This window comes from Zingiber officinale, chromosome 1B (assembly GCF_018446385.1).
Source record: "Zingiber officinale cultivar Zhangliang chromosome 1B, Zo_v1.1, whole genome shotgun sequence".
Taxonomy (NCBI): domain Eukaryota; kingdom Viridiplantae; phylum Streptophyta; class Magnoliopsida; order Zingiberales; family Zingiberaceae; genus Zingiber; species Zingiber officinale.
Genome location: NC_055986.1, coordinates 29,462,593 through 29,482,238, shown reverse-complemented (window position 1 = coordinate 29,482,238; position 19,646 = coordinate 29,462,593). Strand labels below are relative to the sequence as shown.

At 39.6% G+C, this 19,646-nt stretch overlaps 2 non-coding genes across 2 annotated transcripts; both read right to left on the bottom strand.

The window, feature by feature from the left end:
- Nucleotides 1–18,580: 18,580 nt before the first annotated feature.
- LOC121993138 lies at nt 18,581–18,698 on the bottom strand. Its single transcript, XR_006115087.1, has one exon. It is a non-coding gene; the product is annotated as a U5 spliceosomal RNA (small nuclear RNA).
- Nucleotides 18,699–19,272: 574 nt separating this feature from the next.
- LOC121992976 lies at nt 19,273–19,385 on the bottom strand. Its single transcript, XR_006115038.1, has one exon. It is a non-coding gene; the product is annotated as a U5 spliceosomal RNA (small nuclear RNA).
- Nucleotides 19,386–19,646: the final 261 nt, after the last annotated feature.

Genomic DNA, 19,646 nt, shown 5'->3' with positions numbered 1-19,646 from the left:
ATGCAGATTTCATTAAGTTTACAAGTGCAGAATTTTATTAGGCTTTCAAGTGCAGAAGTTAGTTAGTGTAGTGAGCAGATTTTAAATAAGCTTGAATATGCAGAATTTTTAGTATGCAGATTTGTATTAAGCTAGTATGCAGATTTCTGTTAAGCATTAGTGCAGATTTTTTATAAGTATTATATGTGTAGATTTCTTTTGTATTCTATGCATGATTATGTGATACATAGTTAGTTTCATTCATAGATTCATACGAAAGATACCCTAACAGTATTTTGGGTTTAAGAAAAGTATAAGAAAGATAAAGAAAAGAAAGAAAAGGCCAAGGCCTTAAGTAGATCCCAAAGTCAAGACTTTAGGGATTTTTGGCACACAAAGTGCCTATTAAAATGCCAAGGCATTTAAAGAAGAAGTAATTAAGATTATAAGTATTTTACTTTTAAGAAGAGGCTTGTACCCGACTTCCGAGGTTGTCGTTAAACAAATTCAGGTGTCCAATGTAACGACCCAATTTTTCCTATTTTGAGTTCTAAATATCCTTAAAAATATTTGGAAATGCTTTTAAAATATTCTAGAGATTTTTAGGAATTTTTAGAGTATTTTTAAGTAATTTTTGGAGTTCGTTTGGTATTTTTACCGAGAGGAGAAAGTTAAAAAAAAAAAAAAAAAAGGTTGTAGAAGCTAGGTTTCGAACCCAGCTCCTCGGACCCAAGCAAAACCGGCCCAACCAGCTGAGCTACACGATTTTGTTAACTTTATATGGTGAGAACTAAGTTTATAGCATAGTTAAGGATTAGGAAATAAATTGGAATTAAAAGTGCGCGGTTGAGGGTTCGAAGCCGAGACCTTTGACCCGAGCAAAACCCGCTTGACCAACTGGGCTAGCGGTCGGTGTTAATTAAGGAAAGAGTGAATAACACTTAAGCAGTAGTTAGATGATAAAAACCCTAGTATAAGAAAGGAGATTTAAGTTTTATTTTGGGGAAAATCGGAATTTTCTCTCAAAATCTTCTTCTTCTCTTCTCTGGTGCGCGACGGCGCCGACTCACGGGCGGAAACAAAGGAGGACCTAGGGCTTGATCTCCGGCGCCGGCGAAGGGCTTTTTCCGGCCGGTCTTCACACCGCCGAGCTCCCCTCGACGAGGAGCACACGAAGGCGCACGAAGAGGAGCCGGAAGACTTGAGTTGACCGAAACCCTAGGGCTTTTCTTCTCCCGTCGGTTGTAAGTTCAAGCAAATCACGGTGAGTTGCTTCTCACCTGCAGTAGGAGTTGCTCCGAGCTTCGATTTTCTTTCCTTGCTTCCGGATTTCACAGTGCCGAGTAGAAATACATGCTAGGGTTTCTTCCTTGCTTCCGAGATTTGTTTTCTTCATGTTATTTCTGCCGTAGCATTCTATAGCATGCTTAGAGAATTCTATATGAGATTCGCTTACTTCTTTTTAATGTGGCAGTAGCTTACTTTAAGAATTGAATGCATAGAGGTGTTCTGTGAACAACTCTTTGTTCATTCGTTTAAGGATTTTGGTTTAGGTGTTCTTGTGATTAGAACTGCCAAGAGTTTTCAAGGCTTAGAGGTGTTCGGTTTGGGAAATATAGCACTCCCTGTTGGTGCCATTAGTTCCTTGATTATGATATTGGTTCATGCTGTTAGTTTAAATTTATGCTATTACAGAATTGAAGCTCTTTATACCGGGTAGATTAGAGCATCTCTTGCATGGAATTTCTGTTTTGAATTCTTGTTAAACCGGACAGCCCTGATTTCAGCCTATGGTTGTCTTTTAAGCGTGCCTTTAGTTCTTAAAAGTGGTACCCATGTAAGTCTAGTTGCTGCCATAAATTCCAGCAAAAAGGGATTCCTTTGCCCTGTTTTTACAGCATGATAGAAAGTGTAAAGTTGCATTCTTTTGCCCTATTTTACAGCATGTTTAGAAAGTCCAAGTTGCTTTCTTTTGCTCTATTTTATAGCATGATTAGTAAGTTCAAAATTGCTTTCTTTGCTCTAGTTTATAGCATGATTAGTAAGCTTAAAGTTGCTTTCTTTGCTCTAGTTTATAGCATGATTAGTAAGCTTAAAGTTGTTTTCTTTGCTCTAGTTTATAGCATGATTAGTAAGCTTAAAGTTGCTTTCTTTGCTCTAGTTTATAGCATGATTAGTAAGCTTAAAGTTGCTTTCTTTGCTCTAGTTTATAGCATGATTAGTAAGCTTAAAGTTGCTTTCTTTGCTCTAGTTTATAGCATGATTAGTAAGCTTAAAGTTGCTTTCTTTGCTCTAGTTTATAGCATGATTAGTAAGCTTAAAGTTGCTTTCTTTGCTCTAGTTTATAGCATGATTAGTAAGCTTAAAGTTGCTTTCTTTTGCTCTATTTTATAGCATGATTAGTAAGTTCAAAGTTGCTTCCTTTTGCTCTATTTTATAGCATGATTAGTAAGCTCAAAGTAGTTTTCATTTGCTATTTTAACAAGCATGAACATCCATGTATTCTTGTGGAAAAATAAGAATCCTATTAAATACTTTTAGAAGTATTAACAAGTAAAAGGAAGAGAAAGAAAAGAAAGAGAAAGGCCAAGGCCTTAAGTAGATCCCAAAGTCAAGACTTTAGGGATTTTGGCACACAAGGTGCTTATTAAAATGCCAAGGCATTTAAAGAAGAAGTAATTAAGATAATAAGTATTTTACTTTTAAATGGCATGTACCGGACACAAGGTCCAAGGGATGGGCTCCAAGTTGCCCCTAGGCACAAGGCCTAGAAGTATCTTAGTAGTTTCGGGATTAGCTACCTCGATTCTTATTAAGAATGCGCGCAAAGTGGTACAATGCAGGGCCCAAGAGAAGTTGATTATTATTTTCAAGTATTAAAGTATAAGTTTTGAAACAAATGAAACAAGCTTCAAATATGTCTAGAATTAGAAAGTTTAGTTTCTTGTTATTTGAAGCATGTAGTAGTAGTTTCAATTGTTTCCTTGCTACTAGATTATTCAGCATGTTTAGCTTTACATGTTTAGTAGTTTTACATGTTTAGTAGCTTTACATGTTTAGTATGTTTCCTTTATTGGATTTTGAGCATGATTAGCTATACATGTTTAGTATTTCAGTTAGTATGATTCCTTTATTGGATTATGAGCATGATTAGCTATACATGTTTAGTATTTCAGTTAGTATGATTCCTTTATTGGATTATGAGCATGATTAGCTATACATGTTTAGTATTTCAGTTAGTTTGATTCCTTCATTGGATTATGAGCATGATTAGCTATACAAGTTTAGTATTTCAGATAGTATGATTCCTTTGCTATTTATGAGCATGAGTAACTTTACATGTTAGCATTCAGTTTTAGCATGTTTTTATTTATATACATGCATATCGAGTTTTTGTGAGTAGATAGCGCTCACTAAGCTTTATGCTTATAGACTGCACTTCCTCCTACTGCAGATAAAGGAAAGGAAAAGATTTAGCAAGGAAGGCGACAAGGTGGTGGTGATGAAGGTGTGTGATGGCTGGACTATGGAGAGATCATGAGTTTGCTAAGGAAACTGTCAAGACTCCTTCTTTGGAGTTTTCTTTCAGTTATTAAATTGATAGAGATTGTTTTAGTAGTTTCCCTTTGTCTATGTTAAGTTTATTCCGCATTGTAGTTGAGTTATTTCCTATTGTTGGAGTTCTTTTGTTTACTATTGCTAGGATAGTTTATTTTTAGTTATATATAAACTGCGTGGTGATGTTATTACTTTGTATATGTATGTACTTATGATTATTGTCACCGGTATAAGGGAGATTCTGTCGAAATTTTTCGGTAGGGATTCCTCGTAGTTAAGTAGCGTACCGGTTAAGTAGAGTTAGTAGTCAAGTAACGGTCACTCTTAGAGAGTAGTAGTAGTAGTAAGAAGGGTGGTCGCTACAGTTGGTATCAGAGCAGTGTTCCATTCTCCAGCATCACACACACATCAGCATCATCCTTGCCGTCTTCAAGTAAGAAAGTATTTAAGTTCTTTCTTTATTGCTTTCCTTTATTATTATTTGCAGTATAAAGTGATTGCTTATAAGTGCTTAAGTAAGATAAGAGTTTTTGTTGTTTTCTTTCTTCATATACAAATATGTATGTTTAGAAAGGATAGAGAAATGTTTAGAAGTACCTACTCATAGGTGTTGAAAGTCAAGAATCATGTATAAGTAAGATATATCTAGAAAGTATAGTGATAATTTTAAGTTTTCTTGTCATCTGTCTGACTTGATGGCAAGAAGAGAACATTCCCGTACCGTTCGTACTGAGAACCAAGATCAGGAGAATGAAAAGCTTAGATTAACTGAGCCCAATCTCTCTGAAGTTGTTGCCCAACTCCAGAGACAAGTAGTAGAGCAGCAACAAGTGATTGCCAACCTGATGGCAAATCAGCAGCCAGCTCCTCCCACTCCCCCAACCATCAATGTGGAGACCCCAGTGGTGACTGAAGTCCCATCAGCTGCCCTGGAAGTCGCCACAACACCTAGAAGATAAGAAGCATACCTCATCCAGTGGCTGAAGCTGAAACCAGAAAGATTCTCAGGCACGACTGAGCCTTGGGATGCCCAAGCTTGGTTCAAGACATTTGAGAGTACAATGAAGCTTCTTGACTGACCAGAAGTCGAGAAGGTTGATACCATTAAGTGTGCCTCTTTCTGCCTATCTGGAGATGCTTGTATGTGATGGGAGCGAGTTAAGAGTAGGAGAGTAGTCAACCAGATGAGCTGGGTTGATTTCGAGACAGAGTTTTATGAAGAAGTCTTCCGTCAACGGATCACCAATAAACAGTACGAGAAACTTATAGAATTCAGACAAGGTGATTTACTAGTAGAAGAAGTGGTTAAAATATTTAACAGGCTAGTTCACCTTTGCCTAGAGTTAGTAAGTACAGTGAAAGAACGAGTCAGACTGATGCTCCTAATGCTGAGACCAGAAATAACACCTAATGTGAGTAGTGAAACTCACCGACCATAGATTGGTGAAGAGCTGGTCAGCAGGGTATTAGTGAGCACTATCTGAACAGTAATAAGGCACAACAAACGCAACACGAGCCAGTCAAGATAGAAGACAAGACAGTGGGGAAACAGACCCCAGTCAAGTAATCAGAACTGGAAGGATAAAGATAACAAGAAAGACCCGAGCAGGAAAACGTTCGGGTAGTCTGTGAATATCCAGAGGTATTTCTTGAAGAGCTACCTGGATTCCCTCCCAACAGAGAAGTGGAGCTAATTTCAAAAGCTCCATACCGCATGTCTCTAGGAGAGCTAAAAGAGTTATAAGAACAATTTCAGGAGTTATTTGACAAGGGTTTCATCCGCCCTAGTCATCCACCCCGTGAAACTCTAGAGTTGTTCGTTAAGAAGAAAGATGGATCCATGCCAATGTGCATAGATTTTAGAGTGCTGAGCAAAGTAGCAGTTAGGGACAAGTACCCTCATTCCAGAATAGATGATCTATATGATCAGCTAAAAAGGGTAATAGTGTTCTCTAAAATAGACCCGTGCTCTGGGTATCATCAGTTGGAAGTGAAAGAAAATGATACACCCAGGTAAAGCTAACAAAGTGGCAGATGCATTAAGCAGAAAATCCAGTGCATCCCTGATGTCTTTGTCATCATTAGCCCTGCCACTACAGAAGGAGTTGTCAGATTTCGGACTTGAAATTATTTATAGGCAACTCTCTGCATTGACTCTAAAGTCAACCCTGCTTGAGGATATACAGAGAAAGCAAAGTGATTATCCTGATATCCAAAAGATCAAGTAAGGGATACAAGAAGAAGGAAATTCGGAGTTTCGAGTATCAGACAGTGGAGTTCTTTATCAGGGGAGCCGTCTTTGTGTTCCCAATGACGAAGAGCTGAGAAAGAAAATTTTAGAAGAAGCTCATAGTATATCTTATTTCATGCATCCTGGTTCTACCAAGATGTATCAAGACGTGAAACAGAGATTCCGGTGGTGCGGACTCAAAGAGATGTAGCTAAATATGTCAGTACTTGCCTAACATGTCGGAGGGTCAAAGCGAACACCAGAGACCAGGAGGAGTTCTACAGCCTCTTCCTATACCAGAGTGGAAGTGGGAAGACACATCCATGGACTTCATAACAGGTCTCCCAAGAACCACAAATGGATATGATGCGATATGAGTGATAGTGGACAGATTGACCAAGTCTGCTCATTTTCTAGCCATCAAAGTGTCTCACTCTACAGAGCAGTTGGCACAGCTGTATGTTAAAGAGGTGGTCAGACTTCACGGAATTCCTAAATCTATTGTTTCTGATAGAGATGAGCGCTTCACCTCACTGGGGTGTGTTCAGACTGCACTAGGCACCAAACTCAAGTTCAGCACAGTCTTCCATCCTCAGACTGATGGACAGACAGAGCGAGTAAATCAGATTCTAGAAGATATGCTCAGAGCTTGTGCACTAGATTTCAAGGGAAGTTGGTGCAAGTACCTGTGCTTAGCTGAATTTGCCTACAACAATAGCTATCAGGACACCATCAAGATGGCTCCTTATGAGGCGTTGTATGGCAGGAAATGCAGATCACCCATTTGCTGGCAAGAAGCAGGTGAGAGAAAAGAAATGGAAGTAGAACTGGGCATACAGACAGAGCTGATAGATGAGACTACTCAGGCTATTCAGAAGATCAGACAGAGAATTGAGACTGCTCAGAGTAGACAGAAGAGTTATGCTGACACACGCCGTAGGCCACTTGAATTCCAAGTAGGAGATTCAGTCTTTCTCAAGGTCGCTCCTATGAAGGGAGTGATGAGATTTGGCAAGAAGGGCAAATTAAGTCCTCGTTATGTAGGACCTTACCATATCAAAGAAAGGATTGGGAAAGTAGCTTACAAGCTGGATTTACCGCAAGACATGTCAGCAATACACAATGTATTTCATGTCTCCATACTAAAGAAGTGTCTCCATGACCCGAGCCAAGTGATTCAGTCTCAGTCAGTGCAGATCCAAGAGGATCTTAGTTATGAGAGCAGACCTACACAGATAGTGGACAGAGCAGTCAAGAGACTAAGAAATAAAGAAGTACCACTAGTGAAGGTCGTCTGGTAGAACCAGAAGCACGAGGAAGTCACTTGGGAGCGGGAGGACAACATGAGACAGAAATATCCAGAACTATTCTAAGTTCGAGGACGAACTTTTTATAAGGTATGGGGAATTGTAACGACCCAATTTTCCCTATTTTGAGTTCTAAATATCCTTAAAAATATTTGGAAATGCTTTTAAAATATTCTAGAGATTTTTAGGAATTTTTAGAGTATTTTTAAGTAATTTTTGGAGTTCGTTTGGTATTTTTACCGAGAGGAGAAAGTTAAAAAAAAAAAAAAAAAAAAGGTTGTAGAAGCTAGGTTTCGAACCCAGCTCTTCGGACCCAAGCAAAACCGGCCCAACCAGCTGAGCTACACGATTTTGTTAACTTTATATGGTGAGAACTAAGTTTATAGCATAGTTAAGGATTAGGAAATAAATTGGAATTAAAAGTGCGCGGTTGAGGGTTCGAAGCCGAGACCTTTGACCCGAGCAAAACCCGCTTGACCAACTGGGCTAGCGGCCGGTGTTAATTAAGGAAAGAGTGAATAACACTTAAGCAGTAGTTAGATGATAAAAACCCTAGTATAAGAAAGGAGATTTAAGTTTTATTTTGGGGAAAATCGGAATTTTCTCTCAAAATCTTCTTCTTCTCTTCTCTGGTGCGCGACGGCGCCGACTCACGGGCGGAAACAAAGGAGGACCTAGGGCTTGATCTCCGGCGCCGGCGAAGGGCTTTTTCCGGCCGGTCTTCACACCGCCGAGCTCCCCTCGACGAGGAGCACACGAAGGCGCACGAAGAGGAGCCGGAAGACTTGAGTTGACCGAAACCCTAGGGCTTTTCTTCTCCCGTCGGTTGTAAGTTCAAGCAAATCACGGTGAGTTGCTTCTCACCTGCAGTAGGAGTTGCTCCGAGCTTCGATTTTCTTTCCTTGCTTCCGGATTTCACAGTGCCGAGTAGAAATACATGCTAGGGTTTCTTCCTTGCTTCCGAGATTTGTTTTCTTCATGTTATTTCTGCCGTAGCATTCTATAGCATGCTTAGAGAATTCTATATGAGATTCGCTTACTTCTTTTTAATGTGGCAGTAGCTTACTTTAAGAATTGAATGCATAGAGGTGTTCTGTGAACAACTCTTTGTTCATTCGTTTAAGGATTTTGGTTTAGGTGTTCTTGTGATTAGAACTGCCAAGAGTTTTCAAGGCTTAGAGGTGTTCGGTTTGGGAAATATAGCACTCCCTGTTGGTGCCATTAGTTCCTTGATTATGATATTGGTTCATGCTGTTAGTTTAAATTTATGCTATTACAGAATTGAAGCTCTTTATACCGGGTAGATTAGAGCATCTCTTGCATGGAATTTCTGTTTTGAATTCTTGTTAAACCGGACAGCCCTGATTTCAGCCTATGGTTGTCTTTTAAGCGTGCCTTTAGTTCTTAAAAGTGGTACCCATGTAAGTCTAGTTGCTGCCATAAATTCCAGCAAAAAGGGATTCCTTTGCCCTGTTTTTACAGCATGATAGAAAGTGTAAAGTTGCATTCTTTTGCCCTATTTTACAGCATGTTTAGAAAGTCCAAGTTGCTTTCTTTTGCTCTATTTTATAGCATGATTAGTAAGTTCAAAATTGCTTTCTTTGCTCTAGTTTATAGCATGATTAGTAAGCTTAAAGTTGCTTTCTTTGCTCTAGTTTATAGCATGATTAGTAAGCTTAAAGTTGTTTTCTTTGCTCTAGTTTATAGCATGATTAGTAAGCTTAAAGTTGCTTTCTTTGCTCTAGTTTATAGCATGATTAGTAAGCTTAAAGTTGCTTTCTTTGCTCTAGTTTATAGCATGATTAGTAAGCTTAAAGTTGCTTTCTTTGCTCTAGTTTATAGCATGATTAGTAAGCTTAAAGTTGCTTTCTTTGCTCTAGTTTATAGCATGATTAGTAAGCTTAAAGTTGCTTTCTTTTGCTCTATTTTATAGCATGATTAGTAAGCTCAAAGTAGTTTTCATTTGCTATTTTAACAAGCATGAACAGCCATGTATTCTTGTGGAAAAATAAGAATCCTATTAAATACTTTTAGAAGTATTAACAAGTAAAAGGAAGAGAAAGAAAAGAAAGAGAAAGGCCAAGGCCTTAAGTAGATCCCAAAGTCAAGACTTTAGGGATTTTTGGCACACAAGGTGCTTATTAAAATGTCAAGGCATTTAAAGAAGAAGTAATTAAGATAATAAGTATTTTACTTTTAAATGGCATGTACCGGACACAAGGTCCAAGGGATGGGCTCCAAGTTGCCCCTAGGCACAAGGCCTAGAAGTATCTTAGTAGTTTCGGGATTAGCTACCTCGATTCTTATTAAGAATGCGCGCAAAGTGGTACAATGCAGGGCCCAAGAGAAGTTGATTATTATTTTCAAGTATTAAAGTATAAGTTTTGAAACAAATGAAACAAGCTTCAAATATGTCTAGAATTAGAAAGTTTAGTTTCTTGTTATTTGAAGCATGTAGTAGTAGTTTCAATTGTTTCCTTGCTACTAGATTGTTCAGCATGTTTAGCTTAACATGTTTAGTAGTTTTACATGTTTAGTAGCTTTACATGTTTAGTATGTTTCCTTTATTGGATTTTGAGCATGATTAGCTATACATGTTTAGTATTTCAGTTAGTATGATTCCTTTATTGGATTATGAGCATGATTAGCTATACATGTTTAGTATTTCAGTTAGTATGATTCCTTTATTGGATTATGAGCATGATTAGCTATACATGTTTAGTATTTCAGTTAGTTTGATTCCTTCATTGGATTATGAGCATGATTAGCTATACAAGTTTAGTATTTCAGATAGTATGATTCCTTTGCTATTTATGAGCATGAGTAACTTTACATGTTAGCATTCAGTTTTAGCATGTTTTTATTTATATACATGCATATCGAGTTTTTATGAGTAGATAGCGCTCACTAAGCTTTATGCTTATAGTTTTTTTTTTTTTCTACTGCAGATAAAGGAAAGGAAAAGATTTAGCAAGGAAGGCGACAAGGTGGTGGTGATGAAGGTGTGTGATGGCTGGACTATGGAGAGATCATGAGTTTGCTAAGGAAACTGTCAAGACTCCTTCTTTGGAGTTTTCTTTCAGTTATTAAATTGATAGAGATTGTTTTAGTAGTTTCCCTTTGTCTATGTTAAGTTTATTCCGCATTGTAGTTGAGTTATTTCCTATTGTTGGAGTTCTTTTGTTTACTATTGCTAGGATAGTTTATTTTTAGTTATATATAAACTGCGTGGTGATGTTATTGCTTTGTATATGTATGTACTTATGATTATTGTCACCGGTATAAGGGAGATTCTGTCGAAATTTTTCGGTAGGGATTCCTCGTAGTTAAGTAGCGTACCGGTTAAGTAGAGTTAGTAGTCAAGTAACGGTCACTCTTAAAGAGTAGTAGTAGTAGTAAGAAGGGTGGTCACTACATCCAATTCCGAGGTCTTGGCCCTGGTAGAACGAGGTCTGCTCTTTTAGGATTGGTGGCTCGCTACCCCAACCTATTAGGGAACGCGCATAAGATGGTACTAAGCCTGGGCCCAAGGGAAGTTGATTACTATTTTGAAGTATTAAAAGTATAAGCTTTTGAACAAGTAAAATAAGTTTCACATCAGTATAAAAGTATTAAAAAATAAGTTACACATAAGTATTAAAGAATAAGTCTTTAAGCAAGTGAAATAAGATACAGAAGGTGTTTAGAATTCAGTAAGTTAAGTTCTTTATGCAAGCATGATAGTATAGACTTGCCTTACATGTTTAGTATTTCAGTATGTTTCTTTACTGATAGAAGAGCATGAGTTAGTTTACTGTTCTTTTCTATTTATGAGCATGATTAGTTATACATGTTTAGTATTTCATTTAGTATGATTCCTTTGCTATGTATGAGCATGAGTAGCTTTACATGTTAGCATTCAGTTTTAGCATGTTTTTATTTATAAACATGCAAATCGAGATTTTGTGAGTTAGATAGCGCTCACTAAGCATTTTGCTTATAGTTTGCATTCCTCCTACTGCAGATAAAGAAAAAGGAAAGCTAATATGAAGGAAGGCGACAAGGAGATGTAAGAGGGGTGTGTGATGTCTGCACTATGGAAGTCCTAGGGATCCTTGCGAATAAAATAAATTATGATTTGTTTCTTTGAGTTAATTAAGTCTTTATGTGTTAAGGAAATTTGATAACTATTTATAAGGACACTTAATACTGTATTTGTTATTCAATTGTAGTTATGGATTAGTTTTCCTTTATTATTGCTGAGTTAAAATTATTATACTGCGTGGTTGATTGATATGTGTTCCAGCCGCTTGTGGCTGAGTATATATATTGCATGTATTGTTGAATATGGTCACCGGTACAGGGGAGATTTTGTCAAAAAATTTTGGTAGGGTTTCCATGTGATTTTTAATTATACCGTTTAAGTAGAGTTAGTAGTTAAGTAACGGTCATCCTTAAAGAGTAGTAGTAGTAAGAAGGGTGGTCGTTATAGCAGCAGGGGCAAAGAGGGAAGCCTATCTGATCCAGTGGTAGAAGATCATGCCTGAGAATTTCTCAGGCATCAGTGAACCATGGGATGCCCAAGCCTGGTTCAAGACACTAGAGAGTCCGATGGAGCTTCTGGACTGGCCAAAGCATGAAAAGGTGAAATGTGCCTCTTTCTGCCTTACAGGAGACGCACGTATGTGGTGGGAGAAGATTAAAGCGAAGCGTCCAGTGAACCAGATGACATGGGCTGACTTCAAGAGAGAATTCTTTAAGGAGTTCTTTCACATGCGGGTCACAAACCGCCACTACGACGAGTTCACTGAATTTCATCAAGGCAACCTTTCAGTTGAGGAGGCCGTGAAGAAGTTCAACAGACTGGCTCGTCTATGCCCTGAACTAGTCAGTACTGAGAGAGAACGAGTCCGGTTGATGCTTAAAATGCTAAGGCCGGAAATAGCGATGAATGTGGCCAGCAACGTTCATAGGCCGCAAACTACTGAAGAATCGGCAAGTAGTGCTCTAACCACCGAGCATTACCAGAACAGCATCAAACAACAGAAGCAAGCCATTTCAGAGTCTAAGGGCCAAGGAGGCTCGGGTACTCAGAAACACCAGGGCCATAGCTCCAACTGGAAAGGGAACTCCAGCCACAAACACAAATCAAGGAGTTACCCAAAAGGAGGACCAGCTAGTAAACAACCTAGCTATCCCAAGTGTTATACTTGTGGGAAATTCCACCCAGGAGTTTGTCGCAAGGGCACACGAGGATGCTTCGAATGTGGCCAAGAAGGGCACATGGCTAAGCAATGCCCAAACAAGACCAGTTTCCCTCCATCATAGCTGATCCAATACGGAGGTAACCCAGCACAGCTACATCAGATGCAGGCTGCTATAGATGGTCCACACATCAGTCAGGGCAAACTAGAAGCCCCTCAGCCATGACGAACGCGAGGATCTACTCACTCACCAGAGAGGACGTAGTGAATGCCTTGATAGTTGTTACAGGTCAGATCAGTATTTTAAAGCAAAGTGCAACTGTCTTATTCGATACCGGGGCAACCCATTCCTATATATCCAGGACATTCGCCGATAAGATGGCAATATCTCCAGAGGTACTCAGTGGTCAGTTTCTGATGACACTACCTTCAGGAGAAATGATGGCATCCACGCACTGCTTCGAGCAGTGCTAGCCATTATAGCAGACAGAGAACTTTTTGGTGATCTGATAGTGCTAGATATGACGGACTACGACATCATCTTGGGAATAGACTTTCTGATCAAGTATGGCGCCTCCATAGAGTACCGTAAACAGAAAATTATATTCCAACCCAAAGCAGGAGTGCAGTTTGGGTACATCGGAGAACCAAGGAGAAAAGCCAAGAAGTTTCTCTCAGCTCTGAAGGCACAGAAACTACTTGATTCGGGATGTACGGGATTCTTAGCACATGTAGTCGATACCAGTCAGGACAAGGACCGAAAGCTAGAGGAGGTCCGAGTTGTATGTGACTACCTAGCAGTCTTCCCTGAGGAGTTACCAGGCCTAGCACCAGACAGGGAGATTGAATTTGAGATAGAACTTATTCCCGGTACAAATCCCATCTCCAAAGCACCCTACCGCATGGCTCTAGTAGAACTGAAGGAACTTCAGGAGCAACTACAGGAACTGCTCAACAAGGGCTTCATACGCTCTAGTCACTCACCATGGGGAGCGCCTATATTGTTCGTGAAGAAGAAGGACGGGAGCATGCGCCTGTGTATAGACTACCGAGCACTAAACCAAGTCACGATTAAGAACAGGTATCCTCTTCGCAGGATAGATGACCTGTTCGATCAGCTAAAGGGAGCAATAGTGTTCTCTAAAATAGACCTTAGATCGGGATATCACCAGGTGAAGGTTAAAGAAGGTGACATACCCAAGACTGCTTTCAGGACTAGATACGGACATTATGAGTTCGTAGTCATGCCCTTTGGCGTGACAAATGCTCCAGCTACTTTCATAGACCTCATGAACAGAGTATTCAGAGAATACTTAGATAAGTTTGTTATCATATTTATCGACGACATTCTTATTTATTCTGGAACTCAGGAAGAACACGTAGAGCACCTGAAGATAGTACTACAGACCCTTCAACAGAACCAGCTGTACGTCAAGTTCACGAAATGTGAATTCTGGCTCGATCAAGTATCCTTTCTGGGTCACATCATCTCCAAGGATGGTATCATGGTAGACCCCAGTAAGATAGAAGCTGTGAGTAACTGGAAGAGACCTAAGAATGCCAGTGAAATCAGAAGCTTTTTGGGACTAGCAGGCTATTATAGAAAATTTGTAGAGGATTTCTCCAGGATAACCTCCCCACTGATAGCTCTTACCAGGAGGAACAAAAAATTTCAGTGGACAGAGGACTGTGAGAACAGTTTCATGGAGCTCAAAAGAAGATTGACCAGTGCACCCATTCTGACTCTACCAGAAGACACAGACAGCTTTAATATCTACAGTGATGCCTCTAAATTGGGACTAGGAGCAGTACTGATGTAAAATGGTAAGGTGATCACCTATGCCTCCAAACAGCTCAAGGACTATGAGAGGAACTATCCTACTTATGACCTTGAGCTTGCAGCAGTTATTTTCGCACTCAAAATTTGGAGACATTACTTGTATGGAGCTCAATGCAGAGTGTATACAGATCACCAGAGTCTGAAGTACTTCTTCACTTAGAAGGATCTGAATATGCGACAGCGCAGATGGCTCGAGCTGGTCAAAGACTACGACATAAACATCCTCTACCATCCAGGAAAGGCCAATAAGGTGGCAGATGCACTCAGCAGGAAATCCAGTGACACCTTACTGTCCCTAGCAGCCATGTCACCGCCCCTACAAAAAGAGATTACAGATTTTGGTCTCGAACTAGTAGTTGGGCAACTCTCTACTATGACATTAGTATCTACCCTGCTTGGTGATATCCAGACAGCTCAGGATCAGGACCCCGAAATTTAGAAAATCAAGCAAGGGTTAGCAGAATCAGAAAGTGGAGAGTTTCGAATAGTTGATAGTGGGGTATTACATATTGGTGACAGACTATGTGTTCCGGATCAGGAGGAACTACGGAGGAAGATTCTAGACGAGGCTCACAAGACTCCTTGCGCGATGCACCCTGGCTCCACCAAGATGTACCAAGATCTAAAGAAACGTTTTTGGTGGCCTGGGATGAAAAGAGACATCGCTAGATATGTCAGTACCTGTCTGACCTGCCAGAGGGTCAAGGTAGAACACCAGAGACCAGGAGGAGTTCTGCAGCCTATTCAGATCCCAGAATGGAAGTGGAAGGATATTTCTATGGATTTCATAGTGGGACTACCTAGAACCACGAATGGTTTTGATGCCATCTGGATAATAGTCGACAGGTTGACTATATCAGCCCACTTCTTAGCTATCAGGATATCCTACTCCATGGAGCAGCTAGCTCAGTTGTATCTCAAGGAGATTGTTAGACTGCATAGAGTTCCACGGACCATCATTTCAGACAGAGACAGTAGGTTCACGTCACACTTTTGGGAGTGTGTACAGTCAGCACTGGGTACCAAGTTAAAGTTTAGCACAGCTTTCCATCCTCAGACAGATGGTCAGACGGAGCGAGTAAATCAGGTACTCGAAGATATGCTCCGAGCATGTGCCCTAGACTTCAAGGGAAGTTGGTGCAAATATCTGTGTTTAGCAGAATTTGCATACAACAATAGCTATCAGACCACTATCGGTATGACACCCTACGAGGCTCTCTATGGGCGGAGGTGTAGATCTTCAATCTGCTGGTATGAGTGTGGTGAACAGAAAGAACTAGAACTTCAGACAGATCTAGTAGCGGATACCACAGTAGCTATACAGCAGATCCGCCCGAGGATAGAGACAGCTCAGAGCCGCCAGAAAAGCTATGCTGATACACGGCGTCGACCCTTAGAGTTTTCAGTTGGGGATACAGTGTTTCTCCAAGTGGCTCCCATGAAGGGAGTAATGCGTTTTGGGAAGAAGGGCAAATTAAGTCCCAGATATGTGGGACCATACCTTATCACTAGAAGAGTTGGCAAGGTAGCATATGAGCTAGAGCTACCCCAGGAGATGTCAGTTATCCATAACGTATTTCATGTCTCTATGCTGAAGAAGCATATCCCAGATGCCACCCAAGTGATTGAGCCCCAGTCGGTACAAGTCCGCGAAGACCTCAGCTATAACAGTCGGCCTATTCAGATAGTAGACCGAGCAGTTAAGAAATTACGGAATAAGGAGGTACCATTAGTAAAAGTTATTTGGCAAAATCACACAACAGAAGAGGCAACTTGGGAGACAGAAGCTAGTATGAGACAGAAGTACTCAGAGTTATTCTAAGTTCGAGGATGAACTTTTTATAAGGTATGGGGGATTGTAACGCCCGAAAATATTCAAATTAATTTTAGAAATATTCTATTATTTTTCTAGAATTTTAGAATATTTTTATGGAATTTTTGGAGTAGCAGAAATAGCAAAAATAAACAAAAATGTAAAATAGCCTAAGCGGGAATCGAACCTGAGACCTATGGACTCTATGACATATAGGGTGATTCTAGTAACCAAGGGGCCCCAGCAGGGGTGTGCTAAAAGAAGAGGAGAACAATTATATTTAAGGTTTAGTTGGGGTGTATTAATTAGTTAATATAAATAGGGAAATTAAGTGGAGAGTTGTTATTTTTGATCGGCAATTCTCTTATCCCTCAAACCCTCACCGCCGAAACCCTTCCTTCTCCTCTTCCTCTCGGCGCCCAAACCCAAGAAGCCTAGGGTTCCACCCCTAGGATCGTAGGAGCACTTTTCGGCGACAATTCCGGCACGAAGACGTTCCTCTCCGCGAGAAGAACGCGTAGGCGTAAGAAGATCGTCGAAGAGATCCTCTTCTCCGGAAATCTAGCGATCGGATTGTAAGAAAATCTAGCGCAGGATGTAAGTAACCTCTCACCTGCAGTATAAGTAGCTAATCACATGTTTTTATGTCTATAGTTCGCAATTATATTCATAGTGCAGCCATATGTAGAGTTAGAGCACACCAGGTGCTCGATAAAATGCCTAATACAGTTATATGCTACAATAGGTGTTTTAATAGTTCAGTTAAATGCCTAGATGCATTTTTAAATAGCATACATAGCCTTGCTTCGGTTATATGGGACTACGGTCCAATGGGTGGGCTCCCATTGTCGCCTCTAGGTTTAGCTAACTTAGCTCTAGGTTTAGATAACCGAGTAAAAAGCAAGATATGATAAATCAGTTATAAACAGTATTTTACTTTATCAGTGGCACTATACTGGACTTCAGTTGTCCTTGGGTTGGGCTCCCATAGTCGTCCCTAGGTTTAGATAACCTAGTAACCCTACTAGATTCGGGACTTGCTACCTCGGGTCTATTTAGGAATGCGCGCACAGCAAGTACCGATGTCGGGCCCATCAGCAGCATGTTTAGTATTTTTATCTATTTACGAAAATAGTTTTCAAACTTCACAAAACAGATAAGTGAATTCAGCTTAGCTTCAGTTCAGTTTTCTATTGATATAGCAGATAGCTCTATGTTTAGTTCTTGATTGCCATGATTTACATGCTCATGTGCCATGATTTAGCATTTCCAGTATGATTCTCAGCTTGCATATCAGCATAGCATCTTTTAAAAAGCATGATTTCTGCAAATGCATGTTTTTGTGAGGTAGATGGTTTCTTACTAAGCTCTCAAGCTTACAGTTGCATTTTCCTTATACTGCAGATAAAGGTAAAGGAAAGATGGAATAGCGGAGGCTGGAGGCAATGCGATGAAGATGTGTGTGTGGGCAAAAACTTGGAATAAAGATCCTTGGGGGAACTAGCAAATTAAGAACTTAGTACTTCATATAGTATTTACTTTTCTGCACTTTTAGATGTCAAGTGTCTTGATTCATGAGAGTATGCACTATGTTATGCTTAGATTGTTATTTGTCATGATAGTAGATAGCTAACCATGAGTAATGGCATGCCCAGTAGTAGTGTGGTGGTTGTGGTGAATTTCTAAAAGTTTTGTATGAGGTTGGGTCTGATTTCTGCGGAAATCAGTAACCCAATCGATCAGCCGATCGATTGAGTAGTCCTCAGTCGATCAGCCGATCGATTGGGAGAAGTCCCCGCGTACAAAACGCTAGTGAGGCGATTAGCTGATCGATTGGGGAGCCTCGATCGATCAATCGATCGATTGAAGCACGATCTGTCGCGTGCAGAGAGCTGATGGGTCGATCAGCTGATCGATCGGCCATGGATCGATCAGCTGATCGATCGGCCATGGATCGATCAGCCGATCGATCGGGAATTTAAATCCCTACGAACAGAGAGCCTCTGAATCAACCATCGGATCGATTGGCCAGGTTGGATCGATCAGCCGATCAATTCAGACTTGACCCCGTGCACAGTAGTGAGTTGAATCGATCAGTGGATCAATCAAACAACTCCAATCGATCAGTCGATCGATTGGAATGTCTGATTTCAGCCAGAAGCGCCTAACTTTAGTTTTCGACCAAATAGAAAGTTAAGCTCCCTTCTTTAGCATATGTATAATTTCAGAAATGTATCCCGAATATAAACTTCAGATTTTATAGCAAATAGCAGAATTTTAAATTAGTTCAGCTCCTTTCCGCATAAGAATAGTTAGCATAATGTAACCCCCGGCCTTACAGCCTAATCAGTAGAAGGTGGGTCGTTACAATATCATGCAACCACGATATTTAAACAACCATAATTTTGACTCATGGAATCAAAACTCTCAGAGTATATTGTACAACCACGATATTTGAACCACACATGATGCTTAGTCATCCACCACACTACTTCATAAATATATCCTAATAGTCTATGTACTATCTAAATATATCCTAATAATTAATGTAAAGAGGATCAAAAATTTATAAATTATTAGAAAATTAATTGTATGAAACATTATAGCTCTTACAACTAAAATAATTAATTTGAAAATTGTTAAGAACAAATTTAACTTGTAATTTGTTCGAGCTCCTTTGTAAAAAAAGCCTTTTCAAAAATTTATATATGCTATTTTTAGTGACAAGCACACGGTATTCTTTAGTGAAAGGTGAAAGAATAATTCGCTCTGGGCTTATCACACAGCTGCATGTTTTATTATGATGTAACCTTGAACTAATTTATAATGTCCTCTGTAGGAAGCTCACCATGCACAAGCAATGTGGGACTAAATAGTAGACATATTAATCACCTCTCGAATGTTGAACCTTCCCTCTCTTTGCATCCTCCTTCATTTCCTATGCGCTAGGCTCCGTAAACCCTCCTCTTCCCTTGGGATACAGTGTAATGGTAAAAGATAAGACAAAATCATGCAACAAGAGTTCAAAACTCTCATAGAGTATATCATACAACCACGATATTTAAACTGCCATGATGTTGACTCATGCAATCAAAACTCTCACAGAGTATATTGTACAACCTCGATATTTGAACCACACTCATGATGCTTAGTCATCCACCACACTACTTTCTAAATATATCCTAATAGCCATTGTACTATCTAAATATATCCTAATAATCAATGTAAAGAGGACCAAAATTTTCTAAATTATTAAAAATTATGAGAAAATTAAATATATGAATCATTATACCTCTTACAACTAAAGTAATTAATTTAAAATTTGTTAGGAACAAATTTAACTTGTAATTTGTTAGGGCTCCTTTGTAAAAAAAAACACTTTCAAAAATTAATATATGCTATTTTTAGTGACAAGCACACGGTATTCTTTTGTAAAAGGCGAAAGAATAATTCGCTTTGTGCCTATCACACAGCTACATGTTTTATTATGAAGCAACCTTGATCCAATATATAATGTCTTCTACAGGAAGCTTACCAAGCACAAGCAATGTGGGACTAAACATTAGCTAAATTAATCACACCTCAAACGCTGAACATTCACTCTCTTCGCATCCTCCTTCTTTACCCCATCGCTAGGCTCCGTAAACCCTGTTCTCTTCCCTTGGTATAAAATGTAATGATAAAAGATTAGACAAACTTGTATAACAAGAGTTCGAAACTCTCACTAAGTATATCA